The following is a 25,048-nucleotide window of genomic DNA, read 5'->3' as shown; positions in this document are numbered from 1 at the left end:
TTGAACGAAATAAAGTGAATTTCATTAGGAGGATATTAAGCGCAATGCGCGTACAGCTAAAAAACGTTTTTTAATACGTCTGTTATTTAATCATTCTTGTCTTAAAAAATTAGAATGAGAGGAAAGTAAATATGCAAAATGAAGGCGTGTAAAATGCTTTTTGAAACTCAATTTTATTTAGAATTTTCAAATAAAATGGTATGACGTTAATACATTAATTTATGGATACAAAAACTATTTACGTTAAGTTAAATGAAAAATCAAACAAGAATAACTAATAAACAACCCGAATGTTAGAAATGATTCCAAAAAGGGAGATAAAAATAAAACCTTCTATTAAATAAATTATATAGGCATCGTTTATGCTTTGAGTTATAAGAACAGTAAAACTACTGTTTAAAAAAATGCAAAATTAAAAGATTAAAAATTTACTTTTCATGAGAAACGTTATAATTATATCCATAAGCTGGCTCGTTCAAAAAAAATAGCCGAGTATCGAATATTTAAATCTATGCTACGGTTATTTCAAAGAAATAAGTTGCAAATTAGATATAAATATCGTCATTATTTTTCAACAGTATAAATATTTACCTAGTTTCCAGATATTCTTTCGGAAGATCTGATAAAAACAGTACATACTAAATTTAAAGTATAGCATTCTCTGCTGGCAACAATCTGTTTAAAACGTAATTATGTTTCTTCTGGAGATCGCAAATATTATTAACTATGGAGATATTTATTTATTTTTATATATTTATGCTTAAATTTGATAATTTATAGCTAATAAAGAATTTTACGTAATTTTGTTAATTTGAAAAGTGCATAAATTTTGTCGCTTACAGGATAGATTAATGTCTTAGGAGCACGCTGACATCCATAACGTTTCGGCCAATTATCGGCCGATTGGTAAAAGCCGTTGAACACTGTTAATTCGGTCTGGGGTTTGAGAACCGACAAAAGAGCTGGCTGTATGGGTGTTTTCGTGGATTTCCCATGTGTAACGAGACAGTTTCCCTTAAAAAGCCCTCCACGATGCATAACTCATTTTCCGCATACTGCCAAGTTATTCGCATTGTAAAAAGAAAAAATTAAAGAAAGAAAAAATAGCGTTTGATAAATGCGTGCGAAGTTAAAAAAAAATTCAAGCAATTTATTTGGATAGATATTGTAGGAGATATTGTAGGCGCAAGTTGGAAGAGAAAAGGTTTGAAATAGATTTAGTCAAAGTAAAAATTTATGAATAAAATTCTCCGTCCTGCATTTTCTTAAAAAATACACTTTATACACTAACATGAGTATTTAAAAGGAGATTGGAAATTTTTGGAATGAAACACTGAAGAATTACATATTTATGGCTTGGTATGTATAATTAAATGTCCCAATTATCTCCGTTAAAAATGAATTTAAAAATAAAACACAAAATTTGCAAATTCATTTAAATAAAATTGAATAAATTTAACAGATAATTATTTAGTTTTACACAGGTTTAATATATAAGCTAAGATATATCTTACCGCGCATAACAGAGATATGTATATTTAAGCAGTTTTGAAATATGTCAATACAGTGGAACCTTGATTCAAGAACGTAATTCATTCCTGAAGATAGTTACTCATCCGAAATATTCGTAAACGGAAACAATTTAGCTACCATTTAGGATTCGAATTTCCCGGATCCTAAATAGTAGCTCAATAAAGAATAATTTGAGTGTATGTTCGTAAAGGAAAGCTAATGAAATTCATTAAATCTAACCACATATACACAATATTTAACAATATTAAGCATATAAAAAATAAAATTAAATATTCTAAACATATCCCTACGAAGGAAGTTAGACGGCGTAAGAAGGAAATGGTAAGAAAGGAAAATGTGGAAAAAGCTATTTATTTGAAAGGGAAATCACATTCTGTAAGGCTATCGTATTTCAACGAAAATATCGATTTTGACCACTATAAAAAAGAACAGCGGTCGTGAACCCTTAGAACTTCACGGACCACTACATATATAATCTTATATTTGAGAGACCACTAATATGAATTAAAAAAAAACAACTTAAATCAGACGTTAAAAACAACATATAAATATGCAAAAACAATATTCATTTTTTCAATACATGTAAATCTAATTTTCATTTGTTAATATAATTTTCCAAACAATTGGTGTTCAGCAGCATGTCTTTATGGAAATTCAGGCTACACCCCTGATTATGAGTAACTATTAACATACCATTAACATCTCACTGATACACATATTTCGTTCACATTGAAAAATTATATGAAAGAGTACAAAAATCTTACTTTCTTGTACATAAAGACTCACATTTCCATACCACTGAAAAGGAACTTCAAAGCAAGAACAAACCAGCAAACGCAAAGCAATATCAACAAACTGCCGCCAGTTTTTAATTATTGTAAACATAATAATCATCGCTTACTCAGCAACGGCGCCATTGATTAGCAGTTAGACGAAACAAAAACGGAAACTTCCAGTGATGCAATTATAAACAAGAATGCAGATGGTTCTCATAAAATACATCAAGTTGCCTATTGACCTGGAGAAAACTGTGTTATTAACGACTACAAAAGCACATGTTTGCAATTCAAAGGAGAATACCAGTTCGCGCTATTATTGATAGCAGCAGCATATCCATGGATGCTAACTCTCACTTTCAAATGTCGCTAGATACACATACAAAAGTAGCTAAAATGTCTCTAAATTCAGAAGGAATTTCGCTAAAAGTAGTAACTAAAATTTAAAAAGTATAAGCCATAGTCCATAATAGGTTTTGCTACTCGTCATTTTTAATCCGAATCTTCATAAAAATACAAATAATATCCCAATTTTTCTGCGGACCATCAAAAGGTTTTCACGGAACACCGGTTGGCGACCGCTGCTATAGAATACAATTTAAAGATGTTTTTGTGTGACATCTGTACGTACGGACAGAATAAAGGATTCTTTTCTCCCAAATGAACTGTAAAATAGATTTAAATGGACTTTCTTCGTGACGTCTTTACGTACATAAGTTTGTATTTATGTCGATAACTCAAAAAAGAGTAGTCTCAGAACGCTGAAATTTTGTATATGGGACCGCTATAACATGGAGTTGTGACCTTCCTTTTCTAATTGCAATCTACTCCACCAGACATATATAAACATGTATATATGCATATCCAGTCTGTTATCCGCCTTGTTAAGCTTAGTTTATTTACTCTTCTATATTGGTAAACTGTGCATCTTTTTGCTATAAATGCGACTGAATTATGTTTTTCTTATGCTCCGGTCAAGGTTTTTATACTATTTAATCTGCATGTAATAGTTGTAGATTTATCAGCAATTTAAAAGTTGTTTAGCACTAAGCTTATCGAAGTCGCCATTTGTTTTACATTTGAAACTCTTAGTAGAACAGTGAATTAAGTTAGTCTGTGGACCAATTTGAGTGTCTTTTTGCCGAGTGGGACAGAAAGTGAACTTTCGATTTTGTGCACCGAGAAATATGTCTTTTTACCCGTTAGCCGAATTGCTCGTTTTAGGATCGAAATTCTGATTTTAATTCTAAAAAGTGCTTTTAACTATATTGGGTTTTTTCTTCTGTATTTTATAATTTTTAATGAAAGTGTTTTGATTTTTTATGAATTTTTGTCTTGTCGCATTGTAACAACTGAAGTAATTGAATGAGAAATATATCCCTAATGAAATCCGAGAAAAAAAGCCTAAATGAAATGCAGCAAAAAATATGTATAATTTAAAACTCGTACAAGGAAGTCATTTGTTGCCCATATCAGAATTTTATTCTAATAATACCCGCTCGCCTGGGAATCATTGGCTCTATTCCCATTAAAACGTCTTCAGCGTGATTTATTTCTGTCTATGTTTTAAAATATTGCTTAGTTACATTGCATTTTAAATGCAAATATATATGCTACGGTTTTATACTGTTTTATTAGGGTGTAGTGTTCTATAAATCTCTGAAAGATCCCATTTTGCACAAGTTTCGCGGATCCGATAACTAGGAACATCTTTCCTTTCATCTTATTTCTTTGAAGTCATTTGATCCATTACATTAACTGTATTTTGGAGTATAATTTGTTAGTACCTTTTTTCTTCACATTTAGGGACATCAGTCGTCACGTAAAAAATTTTTCATTTGGAAGATTTGTTTGTTGTCCAAGACTTTCGGGATCCAAGGTTTTACTGTACATAAAATGATAACAAGAGATAAACAAAATTCAAAATAAAGCTTTTTTCCAAATTTTTAAAAAGCTCCCCCCCCATTTATCTCTAGGCTTAATACTTCGCAAAGTTTGTCATAGGCTTTGAATTTCAAAGTCATTGTTGAAGCATCAATTTCTGCATCACTGATTTCAAATTAGCTATTTCTGTTGAATCAAGGGCATGTTTTCTCTCGCAAAAGTCCATTCTCTTCATAGATTCAACACGACCTATCCTGGAATAATTGAATGATATCATGCCTTCATGCACAACGTTTTGTGCAAACATTCTACTTCATTATCAAGTTCCACAAATGGGAATTTTTAGGATCTATTACGGTTTTATGTTATGTCCCCAAGGCCAACTTTCAAAAGATTAGGATCTGAAAGGCTTTCAAATATAAGTTTTACGCAATCCATCACTGTAGCTGCAATGCTGTTTTTGATATAGAACCCTTTCTCAGAGTCCCTGAAAGAAAACGTTTTTTGAGCGTAAAGGCATAGAATTCAAACAGGAATATTAAAATTATAAACAAACACTCCTAACTGCAGTCGCCGGGATTGCGAAAGTCGGAAAACAAGCTGCTTGGGGTTTTTATTATTTTTGATATCTCGCAAAGCAATGCTTGTACATTATAAAAATCAAACCAGTTTATTCAGAACTTACTTAACTGCAGAAATATTAAAAAACGGACAAATTCTCTTTTTCTTCCATTTTTAAGAGGCACTGTGGCGTTGTGCAGTATCCGCATTAAACATTTAAAATATGAACCTATAAAACCACCTTTTTCCCATTTAATAAAAACATCTCATCCACATTATGGATTTTCTGGCCTTTCTGCATTAGTCACTTCTTATTTACATTTAGATAGAATATTTATAGAATCTGGAAGGTCCTAATCATTATTTGAGTAGTCATTTCGAACCTCTGAGCTGATATTCTGCATCAGTTAAAATGATCTCTTATGCGTTTTGCATTAGTGCTGAATGAAAGGAATATAAAATATTCGTATAATAAAATTGAGATATTTATTTACTCTCCCATTCCGCTTTTATATAATAATAAATGATCGGAAATTAGATTCGCATCACCTACACAGCGGAACGTTCAATATCCTAGCCGGAGAAATCCGTAATTTTACGCCTTTGGAGCTTTCGAGTTTCGACCACATAAATCTAGGATTGATGATCTTGAATTTCTCCACGGCGCTTTTGTAATGCATTCCTCAATTTATTTTTATGCTGCTCTGAGAAGATTAATGGAAGGAAAGAAATCGAATTTCTGTTCCATTGGAAATGTAGTTCTCGATAACTCATTCATTAATTTTGATTCCAGGATGATGGAAATCAATATTTCTGATTTCAATCCAACACCCATTGACGCGTTTCCTGTACGGAAATAAAGAATCAAAATGGAGTTTGGGGTTTTTAAATTTTTTTATAGAAAACTCTAACAAAAATGTCATGCAAAATACAATTTTTTTCTCAAGCCCTCTAGTTTCCAAAACTTTTTATAAACTATTAAATGTATCTTAACTAATGTATTCAAATGATTTTAGAACATACATTTGTAATTCTGTTTGCGTATGAAAACACATTGCGTTTAATATATCAATTTATCAACTGATCATGGCACATGTAAAAGAACCTAAATTATCTGGACTTTAGTTGTATGGAGTATAATATAGCATACAACTTTAGCATAAATCTAACTTTACACTTTAACAACTTCCTTCCATTCATCTAGTTACTCAACCCTTTGAACGCCAAAACGCCCGAGACGGCCCTTTATTCAAACGACCACAACTGATCGGCCGAGATTGCGATGTTCTTTTCTTCTCTTTCCCTATGGTCTGCAGTAGCAAGTTCAGTTACCCCAAATGCATTGTATCAGTTTATTGCAGGCAGCTTGTCATGAAACGGTAATGGAAGCTTCTTTGTTAGGAAGCAGAAAGAATGTCATTTGATATCTTCACATTTCTTTGCGTTGATGGATGGGAAGAGGAGGAAACGGATGGGACGGGTGTTTCAGTATTTTAAGCCTACAGCTTAGCGAAGGCTTCCGGTTTGTAAGAATTAAATCAGGTTGCATCAATATTCACTGCGATTATATAGTTAAATTATCTTTATGTTTTTTCCTTCTAAAAAATTTGGTTGCAATGGAGTCATATTCATAGATTCGTAACCAATCATTCTGAAGAAATCTAACTGCATTTTAATGAATACTCAGTTCATCATAAGTTATTTGTTATTCTATATTTATTCTTTATATTTATTCTTTATGTACATTTAATGACATTATTTATATTCTTAAAAATGCTTAAATGCTTTATGCTGGTTTTTAAGTTCTTCTGATTAAAAATGCTTCTATGCTTAAAAGTATTCTTTGCTTTGTATAAAATTTTGAATTTAATATTCGATCCATTTATTAAACAGACGTTTCGGTGAACTTTAAAAGAAATTACGCGTCTCGCGTTCTTTATTTTTTCGTTTTTAAACTAAATACTTATTATAAGCTTTTAAATCTAACTCCTAGATTAAGGATATATTATGTGTGTAGATTTCATTATTCTTAACTTTCAAATCTGATTTACGAAATAATACAAGTTAATGCGTAGGGAGGTTATAATTTAAAAGGGGCCTTATTAGTGCTTATTAGAAGAAACCCCTGTTGGGCCAAATAACGTTAATTTGATGTACATACAATGCAGACAATGGGAAATAGATTTCAATAATCTGCAATGTAGATATACCAAATTTAATAATCATAACTTAATAATAAATTAATTCCGGAATATGAAACAGATCAAAGAATGGCGCGTGTGCGGGAAATTATTGAAAGATTTAATCCAGAAAAGCGCTGTAATTCAAAATAGCTTTTGACATGACTCATATAAAAGTATTGTGTAATATGGCTTTTCAGATCTTTAAGCTTTGTCCCCCGAATTTCATTTCACACTACGGAACACAACTATTATTCACAAATTTATCTAACGTAAAGCGTTGTTCAATCGTTCAAACCTACTAAAATATAAAATTATCTTTGCAAACTGACTGTCGTAACTCGCGTAACTAAATATCACATGGATTGAGATCAAGCCAACAGTCCAGTCCTTGGTCCAGCGTGTACTGTCATCTCTAAACAAGGGGTGGTTGTTGTGTACTGCACTGATGCGTTTGCTCCAAAATATCCATGTTCGTGTAGGTGCAAAGATGCAGTGCTGATGAATATTTTTAATACATCAGTGATGCGATAAAGCTGATTATGAGACCGTTTATGATCTGTGCGAGCAAGGCTATCCTACTACGCTAGGACTTATTGCCCTGGATTTCAACGATATCAAGGAATTTTCTTGGCCAGTATCAGAAGCCCAAATGTGAATATTTTGCACAACGGCAGAATCTATTAAATAAAAACACGCTTTATTGCTCCAAAGGATGTTCCAAGATATGCATCATCCATTCGAGATAGGAAGATTAGAAAATCGCGTTTCCGCATTTTCTGGGAGCATGTTTTGTTAAGCTAATTCAACAGGAGAGCTAATGTCAAGTCCTTAACGTGATGAATAAGACATATTATGTTGCCTCGAAATTGCATAGATCCATACGCATCATCAGTTCCTAATTGTGCAGTTAAAACGTGACCAAAGTTTTCGTATCATATCTAAATTCGTCTATTTTATAATTTCATTTATATGGTATTTACGTGAAGACCAGTATTTTGGAGCGCAATTCGAAGTAGTGCGACGTTTTTACAAAGTCTTCTCTCTCCAAAATATCCGAAGTACTATAGACACATTGTGATTATATTGAATTTACGAGCAACACATAATACAGCATTGGCTGTAATAATTACCATATCAATGCCAAGCATATCGCGTCATTTTAATACTTCATTTCTATGTATGATGATATTCGAGAATCTGGTCAGATGAATGAAATTTAAAAGTAAAAATGTGTATTGATAATTAAAGATTATTATGCTTGCTTTTGTCTGGTTTTCCTCAATTTCAAATAAGTTTTTAAAAAATAATGAATTAACAATAGAAATAAATATTTTTTCATTCTTTTTATCTAAGTAGCCTGCAAAATTCAATTCCTTTATTTCCTTTTTCAAGCAAAAATAAACGATCTATTGTATATGACTGAGAGCTAAAATTTGTAAAGTAAGTCTGCCATTACGGCAATGTCATTTTGTAAACAGAGAGCTGAACGAGTTAAAGAAAATATTTAAAAGTTCTGCATCACAGCAAAAGTGCTTATGAAAGTAATGTTTTATTGTTCTGCAAATTATTAGCTGTAAAAGGATTTTCCCCCTCTATATAAATGTGGCTTCTTATTAACTTTAATGTATTAGGATCTAATTTTTTTAGAAGAGATTTCTTTTGAACTTGAGTGGTTCTATTCTGAGAACATGACTAAGATAGCTGGTTCCGTTTTGTCTACACATGTCCCTTTGGGATAACTTTTGCTTTCCGGTGGACACGACACCACCACCACTACCAATGGCTGAACAATTGTAAAGACGCTAAACACTGGCAATTCTATCCGGAGTTTCAATACCGACGAACGGGCTGGCTTTGTGGGCTTTTTCGTGGTTTTCCGCGTGTGTAAAGTGTAAGGAGCCAGTTTCACTTAGAAAGCCCTCCACAAAGGCATCCCTTTCCTTATACAGATAGCCCTCGAGTTCTTTGCTGTAATTAAATAAATCAAACCAGACCACCACCGATATATTGGGAAGATGCTCTGAATGCTTGGACTCATCTTTCATTTACAATAAAGGATAATCCCGTAAAAGATAAGAAGTCCATTTACAAGAAAGCATATACTTATAAACATACATGGCGACTTTACTCTGAGAGTAGATTATCGAGCAAGTTTAGTGCAATAAAGCAGAGTGGACTAATTGGAATCCATTACTATTATCTGAATGAACTAATTCCCTGAATTGACCTATTATCCGAACTAATTAGAACAAAGACATTTTTTTCTCACCAGTAATGAGCAGTCATATCAAGCCAGCATATGATGAAAAGTGTACATAAAATTCCTTTTCTGCAGACAGTAATGTACTTGACATCTAATATTTTATATAACTCAACGAGGTATTTATTTTTATTAAAACTATTTATTCACTTCGAAGAACTGGAAAAAAAAAAGAAACCGCATTGGCCTAAAATAGTTAAAAGTGACTGAATTTTTAAATGAGGGATGAGCCACGTTTACATATTAAATTACAATAATGTGTAACAAATATGGCACAAAATACTAGCCACAACCACGAAGTATCTTCATGCATCCTGAAAGAATTAATAACGACGCACAGTTTAAAAAACACTGAATAGAAGGAATGAAATACATAAAAAACAAATAAAACACTCTTTCCTTTGTGCAAATAGTTAAGTCTAAATTAATATTCTACGCTACATGCGAAAAAATGCAAATAAAATATTCAGACCCAGATAACGTACTTCGCTTCCACGTACCCCGTGCTGTACTGTCGTTCCCATTTACCAAATACACTGACCTCCAAAAGTTAAAGAGCAGAATGATTTTTGGGTCTAATTTGAGAATCAAGCAAAATGGAAACAAGAAATTTAGAGGACATGCTAACTAAACAGTTCTTTAATGAATGTGACACAGAATGTTTCTAAAGTTCAACACAAACATAAATTACAACAAAAATTTTCTCTCTTGGCAGAGAAAACCAGTCTTTGAGAAACAGGACATCACAGGTTTTTGAGAAAAAAATGTGGTGGTAACATTACAAAAATGGGATCTAATAAGGACTGTGTCCCGTCTACCTGCAATAAATTGGCAGTAGCGACGTTCCATGCTGTCAGTTAAGTTGTCGATCAGAGAAATGCGAAGCATCGACCAGACACGGAGTAAGCCTTCTCTTAGCTCATGTCACGATCGAATTCATCTGATGATCGGCTCGATCGGATTCAGGTCTGGGGTTTGTGCTAGCCATTCTACCTGCTACATCTGCTCCATACAATAACCCTCAATATATTCCTCTGCAACCCACTCTCGCTGCGGTCGCATTAGATCGTCGCCCATCAGAAGAAATCCAGGACCAATAGCAGGAGCATATGGGCGGATGTATTGATCAAGAATCTCTTCGATACCTCACACCGTCAATGTTTCAGCATGGAACTCATGCAAGACAGTGTGACCACCGACAGAAATCCCAGGGCAAACCATTGTTCCATCACCTCTGTAACTTGTAACTGTGTGTTTCCACAATGTGGGATTGGTAGTATCTATTGCATGATTCCCTCCATATAAGCTAACGACCTGAATCACCCTCCAATGTGAACCTCGACTTGTCTGTGAAGAGAACAGATGCTACTGTTGACTGGTCCAAGAGACATGTTCTTGCCCAACATAAACTGACAGCTCTGCGTCCTCGGGTGAAGGGACACTAACAACTGGTCGTCTTGCATACAGACTTGTATTCTGCAGACGTCTGTGCTCTGTAGTAGATGAGATTTTTGTTCCTCCTGCAACTAAACGATCTCCTATAAACTGAGACACAGTAACGTTGCTTCTCCCTTTGGCAGAAAGATCTAAATAACGGTCTTCCGAGGTATTGTAACTCTTCATCGGCATGGAACATGTCTTCTAGACAGATAATACTCGGATTCAAACTAATTCCATAGTCGATGGACTACACTAAGACAGACATTGAGACGTCTAGCAGCATCAGCTTCTGACATCCCCACTCCCATCCATTCGAATGTCCACCACTTCAACGAATCGGGGGATCGACTTCTCCTGGACACTCCAGGATATTGTTAACAAAATTGCTAATAACAAATAAAGGTCTGCACTCATGAACAATATTTGCATTTTGTCCAACTCCTATTTACGTATTCATTTCTATAAAATGAAAGTGGTAACTATTGTTTTTGCATATATTTTCTTAAAATTCGTTACTATATCATAGATGTAAACTCTGAGTTTAAATGTTACTGACAATTTTGCAGTGATCAATGTTGAGAAACAGGCTGTTTCGTAACTTTTGAAGAGCAGTATAAGCTCAAGTAAGCACTAGTAATGCGCTAAGAGCAAACAATTTGTTTTCTCTTATACTCAGATTTACACCCTTTAGGAAATCTTATTTCTTTCTGCGTAGAGAATGCAATAAAACACAAGTTTTTATCGAAAGAATTTTAGAGATAAATCAGGTGCAAAAGACGCGCATAGAGAACTCAGTCAGTTTCATTAGAGAACTCAATCACCAATTTTTCTCCAAACTCCCAACTCGAAAAGCAAGAATGTTTAAAAATATTTTCTTTAATAAAAGGTACGTTTAAGGGCAAATATTAGGAATCTTTTTAAAATGTCGAATCATGGAATATGTATTATTATACTAGTTTGAGCTAGAAATGTGCCTCTCTTTTGTTTAACACATAGAGAAATGTTGCACAAAAATCTAGAGAATACACCCTGGAAGAAACAAAAAAATACTGGAAAACGCTTGCATTAACATCACATTGAAGATAATATTTTTACCATTTTCTGGCAAAAATATAAGCTAAATAAATGCATTAAGTCTCATTTATTATTCATAAGAATAAACAAAACTGGATTAAGTAAGGCAAAGTACAACAGTGCTGTAGAGTTTGAAAAACAAGAAAATCCTCTTCTGAGCTTATATTGCAGTATTTTTACTTATTTATATCGCAGGCTACATTGGAGGCATTTAGATAAAATATTTTTGAAAGCTTTCCAAGTTTTGCGTTTACGGACCACAAGCATTCTATCATCAGTTTTACATTTTCGATGCAAACATGGAAATGTAAATATGCTAGAATATACGGCGCTCAAATAAATACTGATATTTAAAATTTGTTTTGGCAATAATTTACGTTAAAGCGGGTAGATTCTTTGAAAGGTTATATCACTAACGTATTAGAGGCTTTTGAAATGTTGATTTTTTTAATATTAAGTGTACGGCTAGTTAATAAAATTATAATTTTGTCTTAATGCGCGCATATGAAGAGACATAAATCAAAGTAGAACAATTTGAATTGGGCAGCATTTTTGCTTAAAGTGTGTCAGGCTTAGTCTTATCCGATTTTTACCTGCTATTTCCTCTGATTGATTGAGAATTCGATGTTTTCCAGTTTTGATGCCATTAAGCTGTTCTCTAAAGAGCAGCACATCTTAATCATGAAAATTCAACGCTAAAACACGAAGTGCTCTGCAAAACGGTTTATAAATTTCACATGAGCTTTACCTGGATGCTGTGAATTAATGCCTTCAGCTGGAGACCACCTAACATACCCGGGAGTCAAATGACCTCGTTTAATTAAAAATTTCTTTTGTGTGCGATCTATCTTTATGGGACTGACTATGAATGGTTTGCATGATTTTGTGACATGATAACAGTGCAACGTTTTTAATAGAGTTCGTGAAGTCAAACGTTGATAACAAACGATAAATGATTCCCAAACTGAAGAGAGAAGTTTCGTCAACAATGGCAAAATCAGCAAAGACGTCTGTTAAAGAATCGTAATGAGCTTCACTGACACTGAAAATGCCTGCCTGGAAAAGATGTTGAACTATTATTATACTCCAGTTTTAAACCGAAATATGTACAATGAGGTGACAAAAGTAATGGAGTAGCAATATGCAAACGCACAGATGGCAGTTGTACCGCGTACTAAATATATAAATCGGCAGTGCATTCGTATTCAAGTAATCCATTTGAAAACGTTTCTGACCTGATTATAGCCACACGACGGGAATTAACAGACTTTGAATGCGTAATGTTAGTTGGAGCAAGACGCATGGGACATCTTATTTCGGAAATCGTTAGGGAATTCAACATTCCGAGAACCCACAGTGTCAAGAGCGTGTTGATAATACATAATTTCAGGCATAGCTTCCCGTTATAGACTACGCAGTGGGCGATCGCATGCACTTAATATCTGAGACCAGTGACTTGTGCGTAAGCCAGACCGCTTGAAATAACGGCAGAAATCAAGGTGGAATGTACGATGGATGTGTCTGGTAGGATATTGCGGCGAAAGTTGGTTTTAATGGACTGTAGTAGCAGAAGGCCGAGTCGAGTGGCCTTTATCGACATCGCCTGCAGCGCCTGTCGTGGGCTTGTGACCATATAGAACCTAGACGATTGGAAAATAGTGGCTTGTTCAGATGAGTCACGATTTCAGGTGCTAAAAGCTGATGGTAGGGTTTGAATGTGGCGAAGACTTCACCAAGCGATGGGCCCGCATTGTCAACAAGGCACCGTGCAAGCTGGTAGTGGCTCTATAATTGTGCCGGCTGTTTGTTTATAGCATGGCCTTGGTGCTCTGGCCCAACTGAACCGATCATTGGTTGTAAATGGTTATGTTCAATTATTGGAGATCGCTTGCAGCCATTCATGGACTTCATATACCTAGACAACGATTTAATTTTTGTGGACGACAATGAGCCATGTAAAAGGGACCATATGTTTGTTGGAAGAAAATTCTAGACAATTCCATCGAAAGATTTGCCCACTTAGATCGCCCGAAATGAATACCATCGAACATTTATGGAACATAATCGAGAGGTCAGTTCGTGCACAAAATTCTGCACTGGCAACATTATCGCAATTATGGACGTCTATAGAGGAAAAATGTCTCAATGTTTCCGCAAGATACTTACAACGACTTGTAGACTCCATGCCACGTCGAGTTGCTGCACTCCACCTGGCAAAAGAAGATCGGATACATTATTAGGAGGTATCCCATGACTTTTGTCATTCCAACTTATATATTAAAGGATACGAAGCAAAAATGTTAACCTTTATTCACCTTTGTCTAATTTATTACATTTTAAAACCTGTAGAATATATGAAACAGCCTGCGCATGTGCATGTGAATGTATTTACAACGTATCTGTATCTACACAATATATAGTAATGCAAACGGCATGTTCGCATTACTATATATTGTGTAGGCTATATATTATATATATTATATATAATAACTCTATACTATATATTATATACTATATATTATATAGTACCACAATATATTATAATATAATTTGTTATATATATGCAAATAATATAAGATTTAAACATACAGTAATGATTATATGAACGAGTAAAGACAGTAATAGCAATAGTTTGGGATGAAATTCTCACTGTAAATTTCGCTTTCTGCAATGTTATGGATTGTTTTACGAGAACGTCGCTTTCCTAAATAGCAACAAATCAAATATTTTCTATAAATTAAAATACTGGAGCAATTAATTTATCTTTTACGCGTGTTATGAAATGAAAAAATGATTTAATAAATTGTTAAATTTGAAATTTTGGTTTCAAAATAATTAGAAAAGGGTTATAAAATTAAAGTAATATCTTAGAAGGTTTGCTTTTGCCTGGGATGAAAATTATCCCGAAGATTAGCAGCAAATGCATTGTTACGAATTTCGTATATAGATAAATGATTTCAGTACAGTTATATGTGAAATGGTACTTTTTTCTGTATAATGTAACATGAAAATCTAAAACGGTGCTGTGTCGGAAAAATATGAATACCGGGGCAATTCAATTTAACATTGAGTAAATGGTTATCTCGCTAAATTAGAGAGAAATAGCCAAGCTGGCAACTTATTTGGCAACTAATTGCCTCTAAATTTCGCTACAAATCGCCAAACGTCAGACTGAATTTAAAGTGCTGGGATATCCGCGAGAATTTCACAAAATTTTAGATGTGCTTTGCACTGCATGTGTTTAACGTCCTTCTTGAAGTGTAAATACTGATTCTCTGTTATATTGTGAATACGTGTACGCGTATTTCTGTAGAACGTTTCAGAATATTGAAGTGTTTCTTTTGATAAAATAAATTTTATCAAGGTATCATCGGACCTGTGTGCATTCAATCTATGATGAAGCTGTACGCACTCAACAATATATTGGGAACTTTTGAGTATGCATGTAAACAAATTTTACATATTTGTTCGCAATATATGTAACAATTCCTTTAAGGTTTTCATAGCAGTGTACTCCGATATTACGCTTCTTAACATGTCCACAATCATAGTGGTCACACACGCAGGCATGATTTATGATGTCCTTCCTAACACTCGCATTTTTACGTTTAAGAACTTAAGTCTATCAACATTATATTGACACGAAGAACCTATATTACTATTTATGGTACGCCACTTGGTTATCGCAGTCAGTGCAATTTAACTTATCAGCAATCTTTGATCATTTCCCATCAGATATACCAAATTTCCCTCTATATATTTCGCACCGAAACTGAGTAAATTGAACCAATCGACAAGGACGATGTTCTGATTCGACCATGGTCTCGCAATTAATCATGATCAGCAAAGTTACATAAGCAGTTTCCAAAATTCACAGATTCGAGATGCTGGAATCATTCCTCAGATAGCTTATATGATGATAACGGGTTATGATTTCCTGTGAATTAAATCCCGTGGTGTTCATTGACAGCGCAACATGAATTCCTGGAGACCTCGCAGGCCAAGATTTTGCACCTATATTCAACTGATGTACCCTTTCACTTGATCTCATGACTTTTCAAACTAAGATCCTTATGTGTTCCTTTGAAATTCTACTGATATGAAGTATGCACGAACCTTTAGTAATGTTTTTAGTATGTGTAAAACAGAGTAGTTTATTTTATTTAAAAGCATTTTGTGAATTATTACTTAATATATTTGTTGTTCCCCCTTCTTTAACCTAAAAACAAACCCGATTACATGCTACTACATTATGTACTATAACTGAGTTTTAAAATCATTATTCTTAGAACTGAAATTTATTCTTCTGGCTGCATATGTAATGCCGTTCAAATGCGGCATTTAATTATTCAAAATATCTCATAAAATATCTTTTTATGAACACATTCTTTGGAAACCAAATCTATGTTCATTTAACTATAAAAAAGGAAACTAATTTTCAGCACTTTCAACTATGTAAACTGAGCATCTTTTCATTTATCATGGTATAACTGCACACATTCAGTACTGAAGTTCAAATCTGTGCACAATTCTATGCAGTCTCTTTTGTTACCCACTCTCTTTTTTTTTACTGTTGAGCGATTATTTTCCCTTTTCAATGACTAAAAATCATTCTGAAAGCGAATTTGTTTCTTTGATACTGCTATGTAGTAAAAAATGGTTACTTAGGCAACTTAATGAAGAGTGAGTTTAAAATATTATTTTCAGCAAACAAAAAATTCCGAGTGCTCGGAACAAGATTATGCAGTTGTTGCGCATCATTTCAAAAGAAAATAAATGCGTTTCATTTTAATAAATGGCAACAAGAATTTATAAGCTTCAAAATAATACATTTTTCCGGAAACATCTATTTAAATGCAATTTTATTTTATTATCCATTCTAATGAGCGTCCTTCTCATAAGATTCAGAAATTAAATGAAAATACAAGGCGATGCCTTTTACGTTTAGAAAAACTAGATTGAAAATGCGATTGAAACACAAATTTCATTGAAAAGAGTACGGTTATTTGCAAATAAGGCACTTTCAATATTTTTTTTAAAAAGCGCCGTATAAAAATCATAATGAATCTTGAAGGGATGTATGAAAGGAGGAATGGAAGGCATCCTGTGTGGTGAGGTAGATAATTACCATCCGTCATACGATTCAGTTGACAAAACAGCGACACCTGCAGTAAAGTTTCAAATCGTTTCGAGTAAAACGAGTTCCATTTTGCTCCAGTCTTTAGACTCGAACAAAACTGAACTCATTTCCGCAGTTCAATACTAATTTCAGTCTGGATTGATAAAACCACTTCTAAAGAGTTAATCTGAGATCGCTTTACTTTTAAAAAAGTATAGGGTGCGGCAGCGTTTATAGCATAATTTGACTTGCGTAGCACAATGACGTACTGCATGAATGCGCGCCAGCTCGTGCCATATTCCTGTACTAATGAGCTGCCATTTCGAGTGCCACAGTGATATGGATCGGTGGAGTGAACAGTACCGTGCCTTTGCTGTTGAAAGCTATTTCAAGAATAACTACTCTGTTATTGCTCCCAGCGTCTATTTCGGCAACATTTCAACTTGGGACGTTATGGGAAAGTTCCAAATGGACGGACCATTGCGACAGACATTTCCAGGTACAGTAATTTCTCGTTTCCGTTTCGGTAACATTTCCTAGCCGCCTCGCTCACCTGATCTTTCATGTGCAGATTTTGGGGGCACCTGAAGTAAGAAGTTTTCCGAACACGTTGGCCACCACTCCTGAGTTGAAGGATCGCATCCGAACTGTCGTCGGCAATGTCCCAGGGCATACGTTACGCCGAGTTATGGCAAGCTTCCAACGCCGCATAGATGAATGTGTTGTGCAGACGGGGCATCATTTGAAAAAGTAATCAAGCAATGGACAATGACTTACACATTAGTAAATGGCATAATGTTAACTATTAATTGGCATAAGAGGTAATAAATAAGTTACAGTTACTGCCTTATGGTGTGTTTTCAATATCCTTCTATAAACGCTGCCGCACCCTTTATATTCACTTTGCGCAGTAGTAATATTCCTGGGCGATACTTGTTTCTGAAGAGTGGATTGAAATGAGTTCGCTATATCTTCTAAAAGAAGTTCAAAGAAAATAACTACAGCGAAGCTTGAACGGGAGAGATTTCATATTCCCTGGTATAAAAATAAATATAGAAAGAAGCTAAAATTTATTCCGTATAAATCGCATTTGTTGCAACAACTAAATGAAATGAAACACTGAAAACGTTAAACGAACTCACAAAACAAACCAAGGGTTCTCTACCTCATAAGAAGTCATTTTATGAATTGTATCACGTGACACACGGTGATCTTGTCACTATGCAGAACTTTAGAATAATCTACATATTTGCAATCAAATCAAATGCTCTTCAAGCGTGAACTGCGGTAACTTTTCCTGTTAGTTTTCCATGAATTATTGAAATTGTGCGCATTTTTTTAAATAACCCTGTACATTGTAAACAGTTTAACTATATAAACGTGTTTAAATTTAAAAATTTTTAAAACACGTTAAATGTGCTACAGAATTTCCTGTTCATTTGACCAGTGAAACTGGATGAAAAAAAGGAGGAGTGTGAAAATGAGGTATTAGTAATGTTACAGTTCTTCAGCACTATTAATAGCGGGAGACGTTAATTTGCATTTGATTATTACTGTATTTAGGTATCTGAAATGTTGTTTCACTGTTCACAGGATTATTTATGCTGTTATAAGTAAGTGTTTTAAACATTTATCTTAATCTTTTATTTGACTGTAGAAGGAATTATCTTCTTCTGTTATATTGATGTTAAGCTGAAGTTACAAAATGTGGAAATATGCAAAATTGGTTGAGAATCAACTACCAGAGTATGCTTAACAAACGAAAACAGAAATAAATGCATTGTAAAGTATCTATCGCGTAAGCGAATTTTTAAGTCGAAAGAAGCTAGTTTTTCTTAAGATTTATTCCTACAAAATAGAAAGAAAATTATATTTATTCCTTTCTAGTTTTGCATAGTGCCACAGTTAAACCAACTACCATTTTCACATGTGATTATTTTATTTTTCTAGCAATTACTGAAATATTCTGGACCATCCAAAGGAATTTAACAAAGTAAACATGTTTCAACATTATTATAAAAGTCCATGATTTCCGAAGGACACTCGTTCAACAATCTTTATCCATCCACATGAATAAATTTTTGATCAAATAATAATCTAGGCAATATCAGCTGAAATGACATTATTATGCTTAAATGATAGTTACTTTTGGTAAATATGTAGAGGATACGACACTAAACATTAAATCTTAACGGGAGACAAAATGAGGCTAAGGTTACAAAATGGCACTGCGCATTTTCCCGAATGGAAAAGTATTTGGAGAATACAATCACAGTTGCACTTTCTGAGGATTGTCTGAGTTTTGCTGATTCTTGATCGACGGCAATACAAGGCGACGGGAAAATGTAACGGCACTGTTTCTACTTGCTAGCACTATGAGCTAAAATCTTGTTCTCAACCTTTTGGCTAACGCGTACCATCTGAACAAAAACTGAAAACCTTTAGTACCACCACTACAAGTTACTACCACCAACATTCTTGATCAAAGTTCAGATCGCATTAATTTACGAGTGTTAGAGAAAAAAACTCATTCAGGATGTTAGGGTTTTAGGTTTTGAATTTAATAGTTAATAATAATTTGCTTCTTTGCGTACCACCTGTTGAGAACCCCTGAGCTAGACTATTCTAATTACGTGCATAAAAACGTTATTTGGAAAAAAAAAAAAAATCTGAAATGTTTCAGATTTTAAATTACGTCCAAAGGGGCGTTTTTTAACATTTTGTGTGTTACCTTTCTTTATTAAATATCATGTTCCTCGCACTTAAACCATAAGATCCAGTGCAACAGCAATATCGCAAAATAGTTTTAAAACGAGCATATCTTTAGAATTTCCGATACAGAGACTCACGCGCTGGAGATAAAAATGTTTTTTCTGCACAACGTTGCCATTGCTCGCTTTGAAATCCTTGAGTTTGTTAATCAAAAATTCGTCAAAGTTTTAAAAAATAGGAAATCGATCATAAAACAAATTTCAAATTTCAAATTTGGTCTTCCACATGCTCATATTCGTTGGAGGATTACGTTATTCAAAATTCGATGACTCTATGTACCGTTGTTTTATCACAATACGAGAAATATACATACATTTACGCAGATTTTTCATTATTTAATTTCTTCAAATATAATGCAGGACTCTAACATTTTGTGGCAACAGTTTGAAAAGTGAACCGACATTTATGAGTCCGACGCAAAATGCCAAAACGAAACTAATAGTCCTTCGGGATTCAAATCCCTTTGGACTAAAAAAAAAAAAATAAATAAAAAAATAAATAAATAAAAGTTTTCTTTTTGTTATGGTGTTATTTTCTTCTACATTTAGACAATTTTAGAACAGAAAGCCGCATTCATTAGCAAGATGTCCAGCACGAGAAGAGCAAGGCAGAAGCCCCATTCCCCGTAGTAGCGTCTATCTAACAAATAGGAGGAAAACTTGCGAGGTGACAATTTATTTACCTACCACATCTATTTCAATGACAATTAAACCATAGAAGTCCAAGTGTCTTCTGCCTTGCTCGTGCACCTTCCTCACAACTTGCCTTGTTGGCGAAATTGGTAGCACGTCTGACTAGCGGTAGGGAAGCTTGACTTCATATCCTGGGAGACCCCTTAGGTAATTTTTATGTTCTTTGCTTTGAAAGTTATATTAGATATCATACCTGTATAGAAAAAGTATCGTACGTTGCTCTTTTATACATTAGATGAGAACATTTCTTACTGCTAAAGAAAAAATGATAGTTTATACAACTTGTGATACTTATTTGTCTATGCTCTTAAAAACATGATTATGAAATTTAGTCTTTTAGATCGGTGATTATGAAACTAAGAGTTAAGAAACCTACTCATGAAATATTTCTAAAACATTAGGGGTTCTAAAAAATGTTTGGTATTCGGTTTTGAAAAGAATAAAGTGTTAACATATATTTGTTTCTGTTGTTACTACTGTACAAAATTTTAAAAGCCGTAATAACAAGTAATAAAATTTGTTCTAAACGAATAAAATGATACTGAAATATTAATGCGCGTAAAAATTATTCCATGTTTAGATTTAAAATTCCAAAATTATAATTATTGGGCTATAAAATATCATTAAAATGCCGTTTTTATGCCATAGGTAACCATAAAAACCAACTCAGTCATCAAACTACCTCCTATTAAATTTTAAAGAGGTTTTGTTGGTTAAAACTACATCAGTATTTTTCATACGTCTAGAATTCAAATCCCATTTTCCGGAGAAGTGAGTATCCAATTTGGTAAAGCGTCTGTCATTCTTACTTGTATCTCATTACTTTCGCATCCAAGTCATCTGGTGGATAATAGGCCGTACTTAAAGAAGTTAATCAAGAGGAAAACTAACTTATGGCTCTCCTTCACTTCCTGAACACTAGGGTAGCTCAATATTTATGCATGTTCTCGATGCATCTTTGGATGACATGTCCATACTTCAGGGAAACTCTTCGAGAATGAAGGCATGGATTATTCAGCTTCGTATGAAATATTGGCCTAGAGATAACTACTCGAGCAAGGTACAATATGTCTAAGGTTATTATGTAGAAGTACTATTTTCAGAATAGAGAAATATATCATTTCGTGGAAATATTTCAAAACTAATACTGCAATTAAAATATATTTATGTTTAGAAACCGTCATATGCTTCACATAACTCTATTTGAAAAACATAATTAAACATAGAAATCATATTGTTTCAAATGTTACATGACATAAAAAGTACAACGAATATGTTGCAGTGTTTCGTGACCAAAAGTGCCATATGAGCAAGAGAAGACGACGAAAAAATGTATTAAATATAGGTTTTCGGATAGGTAATGTTATCTATTTGTTACATATAAAAAGACTCAATTAATTACATTATTTTTAAATTAAGGAAAAAGCTGATTAAAAAATTAATTTGATTTCAGCCTTTATCTGATTAAAATGCAAATGAGAAATAAATGGTTGTGAAATACAGCAGAACGCTTTTTAAATGTTATTGCACTAAAAAGCAAAATTTTAACCCATTCTACTTACTGCGCTGCACCTTTGTTGATAATGATTTTATGTTAATTAACCAATTGTTATGATTTAAACCTTTAATATAAATTCTTCCTTTAATAATTCGTCACCAGAATACAAATTAGTTGTTAGAACCAGAAAGCAACTTATTTAAGTTCTATAGCCAGCTCTGCTAGACGTTACTCCAACATTAACGCTTTCTGCGAGCCGACGTAAAGCGCACCGTTAAAATATTTGAGCCAATTTAAGTATACCATTTTGTGTAATCTCCAATTGCATTACTTGAATATAAATTTCAAGAATATCTTCAAGTGGCGGTGCTCTGTTTGTAAGCACAAGTACTGCTATCTGCTTTAATTAAATATTTAATAAAAATGTTATTTTAATCATTGCAGGATTTTGTCATCTTAATTCAGATTGGAGCAATAATTTCTAATTAGTCTAGTAGGGTCTCATTAACATTGATTTAATTTCTCCGCAATTGAAAACCCACATAACTGTTAACTTGATTGAAAGCTTTATCTCTGTGGCATGTAATTATCGCTATTAACATTAAATTACTTACAACAGTTAAATTGTCTGCTTAATTAAAAGTGCCTTTCTCATTAATTATTTCAAATCTCCTTCAGGCATAAACAATTACGTATACAACATTGATAGTTCCTATAATCCAATATTTGTTCCCTCAATGGCGGGCGCTAACCGTCTATAGACGTTGGTATGACTAAGGCAAAAGCGGTGGTCACTTTATTAGGGAGGCACCTAATAGGTGGGCCACCGTTTCTTCCTATAAGGAAGCGGACAAATTACATGCATGACTTCTCCGGGATTCGAACCCGGGGCTTTCGGTACGGCAGACAGACTTACTAATCACTTTCCCGCGTGGATGGCACAATCCAATACACGTGAAGAGAAACATTTTGTAATTAATCGCAGAATGTACAAAGCAATATAAACTTTTAACTGTTTAACAAAGCAATATATGTATATATTTGTAATAATAAAATTCCATAGTCAAGATTACACTTAAAGTTCTAACTGTATGTTCTTTTCATTTTTAATGGCGACGGTCTCTTATTTTAAAGTACGTGGAATTAAATCCACAGCCCCGTAGTCAAGTCGTTGTTCCCGCCTTTTCTACACGTACAGTTATAGAAAGTTCTGGAAATATTTAAAGCGAACTTAGATTGGCTGATGAGGCTGACGTCATTTCTTTGAAGCTTCGCCTTTTCAGAGGCTAGAAAAGGACTCGCAAAGTAATATCGGGGGCTTTCTCTTAAATGTCACGATGCAGTAAACTTCATACAAAAAGTTATTAGTAATTCTTTTTATTTACTCCGGATATCTGATTTTTGTAACTGCTATTTCTCCTGACCAATAATAAATGGATCCTGTTTTTTAAACTTATCGTCTGATAATTTAAGCTACGACTACATCAATGATTCTTCAATAATCTATTTATCCCGGACAAAAGCTGGTACATCATATATATATATATATAGAGAGAGAGAGAGAGATGCATTTTAATAAGATTAAGAAGCTTATTTTTATATATTTAATATAGAAAAAAATTTAGGAATGAAAATTAGCTTACCAAAGTATAAAGCAAATTAAACAGGATTATTCAAACTTCTGCAAGGATTTGGAAATTTTATTTCAACTTACGATTACCAAATAATTAATGTACAAAACTAAACTGATTTCATTATAAATTATTTCCATGAAAGATGATGCATACTCTACGCATTTATGAAACCATACATGTCTACAAAAAATTACACTTTCTGTAAACTTATTTTATACATTAAATACATGAAACCTTAATTTCTCAAAAGAAAGATAATAAAACGCGTATCTTAAATTTGCCCTGCTTTGATGCCAACTTGTAGGAAAATAAATTGAATTTATTATGAGAATATACCCGAATCACGATAATGTTTTCTATTGAAGATATCAATTATCCCGAATGGTTGGTTTATTATCATTTAATATATCTTTTTTCCTTGATTATCTGGATATGATTAGCGTCACATCCAGATTCATCTTAAGATTGCAAAAGGGAATCGGATTAATTACCAACTGTTCCAAGAATATAGATTACTAGAAAAGTTAAAGTTTTGTTTTAAGAAACAATTGTTTACAAAGGATAATCGGTTGTAAGCTATCATCACATCAGATTATTATTATTTTATTTTCTAGACGCTTGAGAGAAAGACAAATTATGTAATGATTTTAATGAGTACAAAGAATGGAATTTTAGTTGGGTCCAGCTAGAGTAATTTTATAAATATACTTAGTAATTTTAATAATTATGTTTATGCTAGTTAATTAATCGATCCAGTGCAACGATTCTAGACTCGATATGCAATAGATATTATTCAGTGAGCTGTAGGGAACACTGCATCTCACTGAAAAATTTCTTTTATATATCTTTTAATTATTCTCTAAAGACCTAGAAAGAAAAGTAACGCTTTAAAACATTTTTGTTTTACACAGAGGCTGTTCATGCTTAACAGTTAAATATGGAATATGAAATATGAGTCAGTGTCTTTTCTTTCCGGCCTTCTCAAGTACATTTTTATTCTTCTTCTTCGGGCCGTAATTAGGCAAAAAAAATTAATAAATAAAAAAAATAAGACGCATGAAGCTTAGTACTGAAAAGATGAGGAAAGTATAGTAGGCCCATTTTCAAATTCTGCTTACATGCCTTGCCCAGAAAAAAAAGAGCTAAGAACAAGAAAGCAGAAGAGAAAAAGAGCTAATAACAATTTCATCGTTGTGTGTTGAAAATTAAATTTGTTGTTTACGTTGCACACATTAGTGTATATAAAATAAATTATTATGATGTAGCTAGAGCCTTTTTTAAGTCTGTGAGTTTGTTAGCTGACCCATAATTAAATGTCATCATTTCTTATCATTAAAACATTTTACATGATGGCTAATTGTTACAATGAGAGAATTCCTATGCAGATTTTACAACTGTACTACTTTCAAACAGTCTTTTCAGTGGAAAATATTTTCCAAATATTTAAAAGGCAACAATTCAGCATGAACTGCGAAAAGAAATTATGAATTTCGCGATTTATATTGTGTATATTATGGGTAATTACATATGATTTGAATTTCAGAGTTTAAACTTAGAACATTTTATGGTTCGAACCGCGAAAATTAATTTAAATGTAATCTAATCCAGAATTATGTTTATTA

The sequence above is a fragment of the Stegodyphus dumicola genome, chromosome 10 (assembly GCF_044657685.1).
Source record: "Stegodyphus dumicola isolate Sdum_Otavi_A_Nest chromosome 10, ASM4465768v1".
Classification (NCBI taxonomy): Eukaryota; Metazoa; Arthropoda; class Arachnida; order Araneae; family Eresidae; genus Stegodyphus; species Stegodyphus dumicola.
This window is presented reverse-complemented; position numbering follows the sequence as displayed.